General features: G+C 41.7%; 1 long non-coding RNA gene across 1 annotated transcript; it reads left to right on the top strand.

Annotated features, from left to right (window-relative positions):
* The first annotated feature begins 2,074 nt into the window (after positions 1 to 2,074).
* Positions 2,075 to 10,262, top strand: LOC144455630 (uncharacterized). The gene is made up of 3 exons (XR_013484349.1): positions 2,075 to 2,297; positions 7,332 to 7,416; positions 8,953 to 10,262. It is a non-coding gene; the product is annotated as an uncharacterized LOC144455630 (long non-coding RNA).
* The last annotated feature ends 4,228 nt before the right edge of the window (positions 10,263 to 14,490 follow it).

Genomic DNA, 14,490 nt, shown 5'->3' with positions numbered 1-14,490 from the left:
TGTGGGCAACAAAGTCTCATGGCAGGCCTAAGGGTTTTGTGCTCGGGATTGGCTCTCCCTTTTTGCCCTCTGCTTCTCAATTCCTCCTCCAAGACCAGTATGAGGCCATTAAGAACACCTACAGGGCTCCTTCAGTCCAGCAGGGAGCCTTCCCAACCCTATGTATATGTATGCGTATGTGTACGTGAATGCGTATGTATATGTGTGTGCATACATGTGTGTATATGTACATTTGTAATTATATATGCATACATGTATTCGTGTACATGTATGCATGTGTGTGAATATCGATATTTATATTTGCATGTACATGTGTATCTAAACCTATAAATATGGGTATATGTGTATATTTAGAAATGCACACATAATGTATTTGTGTATGCATGCATGCACACATGTACACATATATCCATAAATCTGCATATTAATAAGGATCCAAGATTTAGCATAGAAAGGGACCTTTGAGGTTGAGTTAAACCTCTTCATTTTACAGATGAGCAAACCGATCCCAGTGGAACAAAGTGCCTTGCCCCACATCATACCTGTAGCATGCTAAGAAACTGTAATTTTGTTTGGAGGTGTGGCTTAGTTTCTAAGGGGCCTGCTCTCATTTTTTTTTCAGACTTATTCTCTGTGGCCAATGTTTCTTTTTCATGGCCGGCTACACACCTGAGTACACACGTGCTTTTAGTGCCGCTGTCCGGGGGCCTCTCTTCCCCCTTAGTCCTAATAACCTGCCCAGCCTCCTACCTGCCACCCTGGTTCAGAGTTATGACGTGTTTGTCTCCTATGGATGCTCCTGGTGCCTGAAGATGGAGCATTCAGACTAAGCTGATGAATGTGAGGTAGAGGCAGGAATCAGTAGGCTGAAAATATGAAGAGAAGTTTAATTGGGGGGGGGGGAAGAGGAGAAGGAGAAACAGACAGAGGCCCAGACAGAAAAGATGGCAGAGAAAAAGAGGGTGGGGTGGCCAGTGTTAGAAGGAGAGAAAAAGACAGAGAGACACTGAGAAAGAGGCAAATAGAAAGGGTGAGATGAGGTCAGGGGTGTGGCAAATGCCCTATTGCCTTGTAGGAACTTTCAGTTTTGTTATTCGGGTGTCTGCCTCAGATAGCTCTTTACGACTATAAAGTACCTGACATCCAGAATCACATTTTTTGAGCCTAACAACACCACCATAGTGAAAAAAGCACAATTGTAATATACTCAGTTTTGTAGATGAAAATACTTAGGTTCAGATAAATTGTGACATGCTAAAGAGCACGCTTCTTATGTCAGCACAGGGACTAGGACTGAGGCCTCTGGCTCATTCATTTCTCTTCCCACCACACTATGCTTCATCTTTAAATGGAAGTTCCCAAAGGGCAGGGGATGTGTTCCTTCTTTTTGCATATAGGGCCCACCACGGTGTTAGGTGTAGAAATACTTCGTAATAGTTTGCTGTCACTGCTGCTGATGATAAAAATCATCTCCAACATCTCTAGAGCATTTTTAATGTCTCTAAGGATCCAAAATTTAGAACAGGCCCTCTCGCATTTATTTTATCTTCACAACAGCTTCATGATATAGGTAGGACTGATGTTACTCTCCCATTTTACAGATGAGGAAATCAGATATAGAGAGTTAAGCTCTAGGACTATAGAGCTAGTTTGTAGCAGGAATCAAATTAGGAGCTGAGGCTCCTGGCTCTCAGCCTTTCTTCTCCCCAGTAGACTGTACTGCTGTGGACCGAGACCTTGACAGTGATGATTGGAATGATGGTGTGCAACGCTGACTGTGAGCTGAGGGGGTTTCATTGCCGAGGGATATGTGAAGTGACTCAGATTGCAAGGGAAATCTTAAAGTCTTACTTGAGTTGTCCTCCCCACTGCCTGCCGCCTGGAGGATACAGAATCAAGGCTCTCTCACCCACTCTTTTAACAACCTACTCAGACTGTTAGCTCCTCACTGCCGGTCACAGTCAAGGTCAGGGCCTTTGCTTACAATCTCAGCGTCTCTCTCAAGCCTCAGGTGTTCTTGCTTTCCTCCTCCTCCCTGAGGTTAATGACTAAACTGGCCACCTGGAAGCCAAGCGCACCACTGGGGAGCAAGGTCAATTGCAGGGCTCTCCTCCAGGCCTTCCCTGGCTGGAACCCACCCACCTTATCCACTTGGATGAGAATTTCTCTGAATGTCTCTGCTCTGGGCTGGGAGCCTCCCCTGGGACCTACTCAGATGAACGCCTCTCAGAAGCATGGATGGGCAGGTTTTATCTTCAGACCCATCCTTTTGTGACAGACTTCCCAACCTCTCAGAGGTGAGACTAGTTTCATGGGGTCCAGGGAGGCCAGGGAGGGAGAGGGGAGCTCTGTACAATTATATGATGGTATCCCTCTGCAAATTTGGCATTCAGAGGAAGAGCAACCCAGAAATGAAGAAGGAAAATGTTTGAGAATGGAAGATATTGGTTTCTTTTTCTTTCTCTAACCTTTACTCAGCACTGCAGTTTTAGTGAGAGGAATATGATTTCAACTCTTTCCTTTTTCTGTGTTACAAATTGACCACCCTGACATTGGTTAAGAGTAAAGGAGTGAGCTACTTATCTAAATTCACAAGTCACCTACTATTACCCCTTGGGGCTGCAGATTAGGGATAAGAATTTATTAAAATGTCATTCCCTGCCCCATCCCCACCCCACCCCCATCTAAATTCCAAACAGGTTTATTTAGTTATTTTGGGGCAGTTCATGTTTGAGGTTGGTATGATTTTATTAAAGAAAATGCCATTAAAAGGGAACCTTTCCTTCAGGCAGGGAGGGAGATTGGGGAAGCCACACTTTTTTTTCTTTTTTTAGGAAGGAAAATGGGAAATTGGCCTGAATACATGTTGAGTCCCTGCTTCCAAGCAGTTCCTAAATTCTGGCAAATGCTCAATGAGCTCGTTGTAATTTCCTTGGCTGGGTTATCTCCATTGTCCTAAACTTTAAACCCGAATCATTCATCGAGGGCCCTTCTGTGAGACCCATCCTGTTAAAGAGCTCTAGGAAAGAAAACATTTGCTGTATTATTATAAGTAAATATGAATGAGTCCCACATTTGTTTGGAAAGGATAAAGATCTTCGGGTGGTAGTGAAATCAAATCATTCAATCTTGGGGTGGAAGGAAAATCTAAGGGACAACATTAAACTTTGCCTTCTCCCTCAGACAGCTCAGTGCAGAAGGTAGGGGACTGTGTGATATCTAAGTAACTCAAAACCCAGGGCATGATTTTTCTTTGGAAGTTTCCTAACTTCTCTGGCTTTTGTAGGGGGTTGGGAAGAGCTTCAAAATAGTAACTCTGCCTTGATTGAGAGGGAAGCTTCAAAGATGTGGGGGAATGGAATAGCAGGAAAAGAAAGTGAAGAAATCTTGCCCCCTTTTTTGTATTTTTTTTAGCTGAATTCTTTTTTTCTATGAGAATAATATTCCCCCTACCTCCTCCATCTGATCTTCATGTTGGAATCAAGGCCTCTCTGCCTTTCTGTATTTCCTCCACTTCCCCAGGAGTCATTGTGGTAGCAAATCAATTTTCTTCCAGTAGAATTGAAGGCTCAGCTCATGCCTGAAGCTGTGATGCCTACCAGCAATGAACACTGAGCCTTGGATGGTCAGTGAGAGACCAGCTTTTCGAGGCTCTTCCCAAAGGTGACCTTTAGCATCATGGACTTTTAGCATTATGAGCCTTGAGGAATCCAACACTCAGAACATTCTGCAAAGGTGGTACTCAGCTAGGAAATGGGATGATGTTTCCTGTTTTCTCATTCCAACCCCACTCCCTCTGCCCCTCCCATAAAAAAATACTCATTACCATTTTTTCTTTTCTTGGTAAATTATACTGTAGAGTCCTTGATTTGTTTCATGGGTCAGGAAAGGTAGCTCACCAAATACCTCAAATCAGACGGAAAGCTGCTGTCCCCTTTTCCCTACTTCATTGGGTTGTAACGTGTAGTCTTAATGTCTCCTTTAAAAGGATTCTATTCAAAGTATCCTTTGAAGAATTGCTGTCCTTTCCACCTCCTTACTATAGTGATATTAGAATAATATCATACATTATAATATCTAACATAATATGATAGTATATTATACCTAGTAATGGTACTAGATAATAGTAGAATAATAATTAATAATCAATACTAATAACTAGTAGCTATCACTTAGGTAGTATTTTAATGTTTGCAAAGTGCTTTGTGAATGTCATTTGATCATTTGTGCCCTTTTGTCCAGGGTCCTGTCTTTTGAATATTAGGTACAGTGCTCTACTGACTAACCCTGCCTACCAAACTCTAGAAACTCATCCAAGAAAGACTTGTTTGATTCTTGTTTTGTAAGAGGTTGTTAGATTGGCTTTTCCTTTCCCTTCTCATTAAAATCATAGATTTGGGGGAGAGTCCAATGCCTTCCATTTTATAATCAATCAACAAGGTAATTTGGGAGGAGGGAATGTAGGGTGTATAGCAGCTGGATAGATCAGTGATATATGAGTGGATCTTTGAAGGAAATCAGGGATTCAAGATGCAGAGGTGAGAAAGTAGAATATAAGGAAAGGAAGTTCCTGGAGAAGGGCAGTAGCTCACCTTACATCTCATAGGTAGTAAGTGGCAAGCTTATTAGATGTGAATTCTAAAAATATATGTTGATGCACAAACAGACTTGTTCACACCCATATTGCTGGTAAAAATTAGGTTCTTACAAGTTTCCCTTGGCTCTCGGCTGGCCAACGGGAAACTACCAAAGTTTTCTCCTCTCCCCCTGAAGTTTGGATATAAGTAGCAAAGGCGTCCAAGGATCCTGAACTAGATCCAAAGCTTGATGACTCCAGCCCAGACTCCTGTGGTTTTTAGCACTTGAGTTTCCATTAAAATTTACAAAACACCCCTGTTTTGCTGGCTGATTTATGGTGGTATTAGGTAAAACTGCACACGGTGTATAAAATATGGTGTTTCTCTACTTGTAGCCTGATCTAACATGTTATCGGTGATTGCAAGTGCATTTTATAACCCCAGCTGCCAAATAGAAATAAAGGTGATTTGAACATCAATCTCCTGGATAAAATCAGAGCACTTTCTGCTGTGGTTTGACCTTCTCGATGTCTTTGGATAGTCGGACTTGTCTAAGTCCTTCCAACAATTATCAAGGGACGGTTAGAAGAGGCAGCTTTAATGGCCGGGGTTGGGATTACTAGCTGCATCAAAAGACTTAAACGCTCACCCCTGAGACTTCTGCTCTGAACCCATGGAGGAGGGGGAAAAAATCTGCCAAGACTTTCAGTCAAATTTGAGAAACAAGGCTGTGGTGGGGAGTGTTTAGCTGGTTTATTTGTGCTCTCGACAGTCTGTACCCCTGAACTCTTCGGTGTCATTAGCAGATATAAAAAGCTATAAATAAAGTGGGGGTTGGGGGGAGGAGGAAGAAGGACACAGATAACAGGGTCTCAGATACATACAGTCATCTAGTGCCTGGGTTATTTGCTCCTTATTTATAGCCATAGAAGCCCCCATTCACTGTGGGATAAGGAAATACAAATTTTGACCGTAATAAAAGTGAGGTGAGAGTGAACTCAGTTTACTTTCTTTAGCTGCCATAGTTTTGGCCTAAACTCCATAAATGGTCTATGCCCCTTGTTATCATTTAGTAGACGATGTTTGAGAAACTTCCTAGTAGAAGGCAGGACTTCTTCCTTCTGGAGAACTTGGAGCGTGGCAGCTCCTGATCAAAGGAGAGGATTCTGAACCTGAGGATACAGAAAGGTAGAAAGGGCTATAAATCTTGAAAGGGGATTTCGAATAGCTTCATTAAATCCCTGGATTTTAGAGTGGGAAGGGACCTAGTCCTGCTTCTCATATTAAATGTTTTCAAAAGGGAAGAAACTATTGTGCTCACCTGAGACTTTATCTAGAATAAATATTAGGCCCCACAAGTATGAGAAGTACAAAGAAATCTGAGAGAACTTCATGAAAGAGAATTATATATAAAAAAAAAGAATCGGATGAGTAGAGCATACTGTAAATATGACCAAGAGGAAAAGTCAATGAGAATGACTGGACAGTGAATCTTGATGGATTAATAGAGGAAGTGATTGAAATGTTACATTAAAATATTCATTGAAATTAAATCATTTAAATGTTAAGAAAGTTGGGTTGGTTGTAGACATTCTAAACACCAAATTTTTAACAAAACATTTCATTAATAAAAAATAAGTATTATAATTTAAATGTCTGGGCCAGTTGTCTGACTTTCTTCAAAACCTCTCCTAAAACGAATTTCATTTTCTTTCGGTTCTGTTCTGCCACCGTCACAGTAAGAAGTCAAGCCTGCACTTCAAATAACAAAACATTTTTTACAAAGACCCTTTAAGATATGCTAATGGCTATAGGATGATTATTAAGATAAATGCCATGAGAAGGAAGCAAGTTAATTATAATATATATAATCAGTCATTGGTCAGCCTAGAACTTATAATTTATTGTTCCCTAATTTACATTTGCTATCAAAGATATTTAATTTAAAGGAATTATAAAATAGCATGATTTGAGTGGTTATAGAGATGATCTGCATTTAGCTAACTTCAAAACTGTTTTTTCAACCTTGTCTGCGGCAATTACATACAATTTTGGGAAATAACATACTCGTGTTCAACAGCAACTTGTAATTGTTGATTCAAAATTGGGAAAGCCGTTTTTGTAAGAAAAAGTATCGCAATTTTCTATTCAAGGTATTCATTTATGAATGCTAGGGAAATGTGTTAAAGGATTGGAGAACTAAACAGAGGAAGTACACAATTTGTAGTCTGAGTTTGTTTCTGACCTTAGCAGGAAAAAAAACCCAACAACAACCACCTTTTAGCATAGTGATAAATTATGGGGTGTTTTTTGTTTGTATTTTTGCTTATAAATGATCTGCCTATTATGAGAGACCAGATAATAATTCTTTAGGACAATCCTAAAAGCCATGCACCCTTTGGGGGTTGGTTATAAACATAGCTGCTGCTACTTTTATTTTTACATAAATGATTCTCCTTTCTCTTTCCCAGAAAAAAAAACTTGTTTGTGAAGTTGGGTTCACCTTTGGGCCACTTTATGCCCAAGTTGCTGGCCTGGATTTCATCCATTGTTCTTGCTTGGAGCTCGACTCTAAGCTCCCTCCAACCGGCAGGAGACACTTTCTCATATTCCTTTGTCCGCGAATTAATGTTCTGTGATGAATAGGGGCCCCTCGGCTCAATGAGTGAGAGAGAAGTGAGAGAACTCGCCCTCAGCACTATTACCTCCCAGGACTCTTCTTTTTAATAACCTCAGCAACACTTTGGTTTTCAGGGGACTTGTCTGAAATGTAACAAGAGGCAAGCTGACTCCTGCTCATACTCGGGCAATCTGACCCCCACAGATAAGGAGGAAACTGGTAAGAGGATGATCATTGCAGAATAGCAATTTCAAGTTAACTGCATCTTATGAATGATAATTCTTCAGCTGCTCAGACATCATGCCAGAGCTAAAGCACAGAGATCCAAAAGCTTTGTCCCTAATTTTCATTTTTCATGGGTCGGAAAGGTTCCTAGGGCCACATCTTTAAGTCGAAGAGTCACCTTCCCCACCCCACTCCCATATTGAAGATAAGGAAACTGAGGCCTAGAGAAATCTAGGCAAGGGTCAAACAGAAATTCAAATGTAAGGCTTCTGACCCCAGATCCAATGTTCTTCCTTATTATACCATCTACCTACTTCATAACCTTACAAGTTCCTAAGTATTACAGGGGTAATTACATGGGGTAAGGTGAAGCCTGTGTGGCTATTTTGAGCAATTTACCAATCCACGGACAGTGTATTTCATAGACTGGAGGGATGGGATATTTTAGTAAGTAAGGTACTGGAATAGGTTTGAGCAGGCCTGGGTTCCAGTCCTGACTTAGTTAATAGCTATGGGACCTTAGGCAAGCCAATTCTCTTCTCTGGGACTTGGTTTCCTCATTTCTAAAAGGAGGACTTTGGATTAAATATGCTTCCAGATTCTTTCCTAGTTCTTACATTCTGTAAAAGTGAGAGGTTGTTTTTGTTTGTTTTTCGTAAGGATGGGACTATGTTTGTTTTTTTCCCCTTCACACTATCTGTACCTCTTTGCATAGTGTTCCATACATAATAGATTCTTAATAAATTAATAAGTTAATTTATTATATAATAATAAATTCTTAAATAAGTTTGTCATGTTGAATTGGGCAAGCTGTGGGGAGGGGGGAGATTATATATCTCAAGGAGAGAAAGGTAAAGAGAAACCCTTTAACCTATCTGGGCCTCAGTTTCCTTATTTATTAAATTAATAGGTTGGGTGAGATGATCTCTAAGGTCCTTTCCCGCTCTAAATCTATGTCTTATGATCTTGGGATCAATCACTTCTTTCCTTCACCAAGGGGGTTCCCACAGGGGAAAGTTGTATTCTTTGAAGGATGAAAGCACAAAGTGGGGTTTTCACCCTCAGGGAGGTGAGTGTGAGACAGTTTACTCTAGTCACTCCTGCTAAGCCCATAGGAAGAGGAGGTGGAGTTTGGGGAAAGAGCACAGGCCCATAAGTCAGAAGAAGCTGGGACCTAATGTGGCCTCTGACAGTTATTTACCTGTGTGCCTTTGGACAAGTCATGTGGCCTGCCTAGGCTTTAGCTGTCTCACCTGTAAAATCAGGGGATTGAACAAGATGCCTGGTGAGGTCCGTTTTAGTCCTAAATCTATGATCCCAAGATTCCAAGGAGACGTTCATTTCAGGTGTGAGTGTGGGTCCCGCTGGCTGTCTAGTGCTATGCAGCAATTGTTCAGGGGTGAGCCCAGTGTCTGCCATGGTGTTCCTCTATCTGGAAGTAAGTAAAGGATCTTTGGACCCTTCTTTGTAAACTTTTCTAACCTCAGTAACTATGCTAACCCATCATTTCGTCTGATTCTCCTTCTATAGGTGAAAGAACTACTTCTGTGTATGCACGGAGTTTGAGAGATACCTGGTCACTCCGGGGCCTCTGGAGCAAGATGTTCACTGGATGAAAACAAAAACCAAAGCTACCAGAAGGCAGCCTTGCTGAAATTCCACCTCCTCCCTGAAGCCTTCCCCGATGACCACAGTCCAGGCAGACAATGTCTTTTACAGATATTTACTCTGCACTTTGGACTTGTGGAATCTTGTTTTCTCTTCCATTGGGTCTCTCTGTAGCATGGTCTTACACAGTCCTGAGACCATAATACTTACTTAATCACTTTAATAGTGCAAGGCAGCAACGACAGTGACAAGTGCACTCAATTGGGAGTCAGAGGACTCTAGTTCAAATCATGTCTCTGTCCCCTGCTAGTGTGACTTTGGACAAGTCACTCATCTTCTTAGATGACCTGCAAGGCCCCTCCTAGCTCTAAATCTATGGTCCTAACTCTCGATTCATTGAAAACTTACCCATTACTTGAGAAGCCACTTTGAAATGAAGTTTTGGCGCAAAGGAAAGAGCTTTGGATTCAGAATCAAAATACTTGGATTTGAATCCTGGTGCTACTGCTTTCTACCTGTGTAACCTTGGACAAGTCATTTAATCTTATGTAGGATCAGTTTTCTTACCTACAAAATGAAGGTAGTATGACTAATGGACTCCAAGGTCCCTTGGAACTAAATGCTGTGACCCTGTGAATCTTGGGGATGAGTGGACTGGTGGGTGCTTTCTCACAGTAAGCCCCTCAGAGGAGAATAAAGGTAGCTTACACCACCAAATCTCAGGCTCTCTCTTAGCCCCTCTTTATATGGAGAAGAAGAGAACTTTGCAACAAATTCACTGCTCAGTTGATCAGGGATTAATATTTCACTGCTGGATCCCCAGTGTTTTGTTTTTGTCCCCCACACCCCTCCCCCACCCCATCTCTGGTTCTCATCTTTGGGCCCCATTTCAGCAGGTCTGGATTAATTGAAGTCTTTTGGGATGAAGTGCATCAAGGAAAGCCACTCCCCCCTGGAGGTCAGAACAGGGCAGTTTAATGTCTAACATGGCCACTGTACCGATCATCTTCTTGGGCCCCTGATTGGACCATTGAGGAGAAATGTTGATCATGCATTTTATTGCTAGCCACATTGCTGCTGAGTTGTGGAAACACAGAGAACTGAAGGGGGATAGCATGGCACAGGAGAAGGAGCAATGGGCTATTTCTAGGCAAGAGACTGAAGCTCTAATCCTGGCTTGGCCACTAACTTGCTTTGTGACCTCTCAAATAAATCATTTTCTCTTTCTGGGCCTTAGTCTCCTCAGGTGTTAAGTGGAACTAATAATCCCTACTCCACTTAGCTTAGGTTTTTTGATAGGATCATTGGTGCTGGGTACCTTTGACTTCTCTACCCCTAAATTTCCCATTTCCTAAATCCAAAGTTCTTTTCTCAGTTCTCATCTTCCTACCATTCCATCTGTGTTTTAGACTGTTAACTATTACTGGTCACTCTATCCACCATGCCACCTAGATGTCTAGGTGAAATGTTCTCCATCCTTATCACTGTCTCTTGGAATCCCTAGCTTCCTTCTGGACTCAGCTTAGTTGAGGAAAATACATTATGGCAAGAGAAATATTGAGCTTGGAGTGCTAAACCTGGCATTGTTATTCATGAGTTTTATCCTGGCTCTGCCACTTGCCATCTGCTCACCTTGGGCAAGTCACTGAATTTTTTGGGGGGGCTCATTTTCCTCATTTGAAAACTGAAGTGGGGGTACCAGATAACTTATCCTCCCAGCTCCAGAAATACAATCGTCATTCTCCCACAAGCCAGCTGTTACTCCCCTTTTTCTGAAAACACCCTGTACATAGTTTATGTTTACAAATCTGTGTAACCATTGTGTCTCTTCTACCCCAGCAGAAGGTAAACTTCTTGGGGCAGCTAGGTGGCACAGTGGATAGAGCACCAGCCCTGAAGACAGGAGGACCTGAGTTCAAATCTGGCCTCAGACCAAACACTTGACACTTACTAGCTGTGTGACCCTGGGCAAGTCACTTACCCCCAGCTGCCTAAAAAAGAAAAAAAAGGTAAACTTCTTGAGGGCAGAGATTGTCTTTGTATCACTGGAGTCTAGCACAGTCTGGGCCATGGTAGATGGCTTAATAAATGCTTGTTGAATTCAGTACAATGTTTTCCCCATAGGTGTGAAGTTGGAATATTTTTTTTCCTCCTGACCAAAGGCCTAAAGCCTTTTACAGAAATAATTGCAAACAACATATTATGTTCACTATTTAATCAAATAATAGGATTACATATATATGAACATATATATATATATGGTATGTGTATAGATGTTGCTCAGTCATTTTCAGTTGTGTGTCTGACTCTTTGGAGTTTTCTTGGCAAAGCTGCTGCAATGGTTTGTCATTTACTTCCCCAGCTCATTTTACAGGTGAAGAAGCTGAGGCAAGTAGAGTTAAGTGACTTGCCCAGGATCACACAGATAATAAGTATCTGAGGTCAGATTTGAACCCAGGTCTTCCTGACTCCAGGCCTCATACTCTATTGTGCCACCTAGCTGCCCATGTGTATAGATATGTGGTTATATAGGTATGTATGTACATGCATCCATGCATGCTAAATAATATGAAGCTTTCCAGGTTCTATATCAAGGAAACGGGGTCATATAGCATATTTAGTGGCATGAATTTATTATCCTAGAAGGGGGAATGATGCAGGGCAGGGATGTTTTGGGGGGAGCGAAGTGGAGTGGGCAGGGCAGGGTCTTACCATTGGAGCACACAAGGAAGAGGATTGCTAGAACTATATATGCCACAGTCGCTCTATCTGGCTCTACTTCCCAGGGCCTGCTGGTGTCTGCAAGGGTAGTCCTAGAATGGGGTGGACGATGAGATGCAGAAGTTTTGGCATTCTCACCTAGACATTTCCTCTGGTTTGAAAGGAGGCAGAAGGAGGTCACTTTGTGATCTTTCCCTTCTGTCTTAAGTAAGTTTAAAGCCAGAAAAATGGCTCCCCTTCCCATGCAGCTGTGGTCCATCACTCAGATGCATAACGCAGCCTGGAGCTGGTTGACTGAAAACTTGCGGGCAGGTTCTGAAGAAGCAACATAACCATTAGCCTTGGAGTCAGGCCGGGCCTGAAATAACAGTGATTATTATTCTTAAGGCTATCCCATCCTGATTAGAATAAGCAAATCTGAAAACATTGCTTCTTCTAGGGGGTCCTCTATCTTTAACCTACATTCCTATTCAGGTCAGCTTTTTGGAGAAGTCCCATGGAAACCATCCTGAGCCATTCTCTCTTAGTGAAATCTCCTAACTTGAGAGGAGGGGTATGAGAAGAAGCAGGATGTTTCTCTTGAAAGCACTAACTGGGTCTTGATGAGAAAGCTCCACAGATCTTTAGAATGTAAATAATCCTCTGTTCATATTCTATTGTGTGTGGGAATACTCTTTTTTGTGTCTTTATCTTCAGAATTTTAAAATTGAAGACAAAAATTAACACCTTTACACACACATAGGTACACACAAAGAGAATGTAGATACCCCTACTCATAATGGGAAAATTCTAGGATGGGAATCAGGAACTTCTCATTCTAGTCTGTTATATAGTGGAATGCATATTGCGTTTGGAGTCAGAAGATTGGGTTCAAATTCCAGGAACTACCCCTGTGACCTTGGGCAATTCATATTTCTTCTCTAAATCTCAGTGCCCTCATCAGTAATTGGAAAGTCTGTGATTAGATTGCTTTTAAGGCACCGTCCCCCGTCAAGCTCCAAAATCTGTGTTTCTAAGTCATTTCCACTCTGAATCTATTTCCTCATCTGTAAGCTGAATAGGTTGGACTCATAGGATCATAGGATCAAAGATTGAGAACTGGAAGGAACCTTAGAGACCATATAGCTCACCCCCCTCAGTTTACAGATGAGGAAACTGAGGCCCAGTTAGGTTAAGTGATTTGCCCAAGGTCATGTTCTGTGACCTTAGCTTTAGTTCAATACACCAAGTGCTTTTTAATCCAGCTCTAGATCCTTAATGCATTGCTGTGACCAGTTGTGACTTTGGACTAATTCCTGAATCTCTTTGGGTTTCATTTTCTTCACCTGTAATAAGGAGATGAAAACAGTGGTAAAGAGGAAATGAGATAGTGTATGTGCCCTTAATTTGGACAAGCCCCATATGAATATGTCTCATTATTATCTCTGCCTCACAAGATTTCTTTTTCCTAGGGTCTTGTGTTGAATGTACTTCGGATCTTAGGGCTGAGGAATATGTAACTTAAACCGTGGCTTGCTGTATTTTCATGTTCTATTAATTGTTATTTGCCTATAGCCATATTTCCTCAAGGCCCTGGCCTTTTTGAGGGGGCAGGCTGCATTAATCAGAAATGCCCCATAGAAGAGGGTAGCTTTGTTATTCTCTGCACTAAATCGTTAATTGATTTGATAATTGCCTGGGAAACACACACACACACACACACACACACACACACACAGAACAAATGTCAGGCTGTATGCTTTCCTCTCGACAGTAAGATGAAGATGTTTTAGTTATGGGAACTCAGATGTCACCTATAAGAATTAGAGGAGGGTGCTGGGGAGAAAGGGGAGTGGAGGCAGAGGGAAGCGGGCAATTCCTCTTTGTTATCAAGCGAAATGACTCCACAAATATGACAATAAATCACGGCAGGAATCAATCCGAGTGGAGGCTACTGCTCCATGCTGATAATGCATCAATCAATATTTAATGTTTACACTTTAATTAATCTGCTGGTAGGAAGCATTCTTTCAGTGACAAAAAAAAAAGAGATGAGAAATAAAACACCTTTTATATCAAGGAGCGGCAAGTGGCATTGCCTATCTGGGTGGCTTTGATTGGAGCTGTCATTGATCACGGCAGGCCGCTCATGAGTGTGTCTGTGTTCATGTCACATTTGGGCATAAAGGAAACCCAGCATCCTTTAGGGGAGAGGGGGGCTGAAGGAGTGTCAGAATCTGGTCTGAGATGATTACGACTTAATCAGAATACAGACGGCCTGATACAGAAGTATGGATTCTTTTGAAAGACAGAACAAAGCCAAGTCAAATATAGGATTTTAAAAATTGGTGACCTCTTCCCTTAGGAAGAGATTTCTGTCAAGAGCTGCAAATGGTGATCTATAGTGCTAGGGGAAAAGCAGGCTTAATGAGAAAGACAATCCCCTCCTCTTCACTGATGGAAAGCAATGTCTCTGATACAAAGTTGCTGATCCAAGCAAGGCTCCTTCTCCACTGCCTCAGATTGTCAAAGCCTTTAGCCCCAAAGGACATCTCTTAGAGTCCTGCATTATTTTGGGTGACTAATTCTGGAAAATTATGCCGGGCTAGAAACATCATGGTCATTCTCCACCCTCCGGCCAATACTTCTTTCTTGTTTTCAGCATTAAACCTTTCAAAGGAAAACTGGTACTTAATATATACATACACACAGTATATACATTATTTGGACCTGACCTGTGATTTCTTTGGCATAGGGAAC

The sequence above is a fragment of the Phascolarctos cinereus genome, unplaced genomic scaffold (assembly GCF_003287225.1).
Source record: "Phascolarctos cinereus isolate Bilbo 61053 unplaced genomic scaffold, phaCin_HiC Scaffold_2;HRSCAF=192, whole genome shotgun sequence".
NCBI classification, from domain to species: Eukaryota; Metazoa; Chordata; class Mammalia; order Diprotodontia; family Phascolarctidae; genus Phascolarctos; species Phascolarctos cinereus.
The sequence above is the reverse complement of the archived record's forward strand: the minus strand, read 5'-3'. Positions and strand labels throughout refer to the sequence as shown.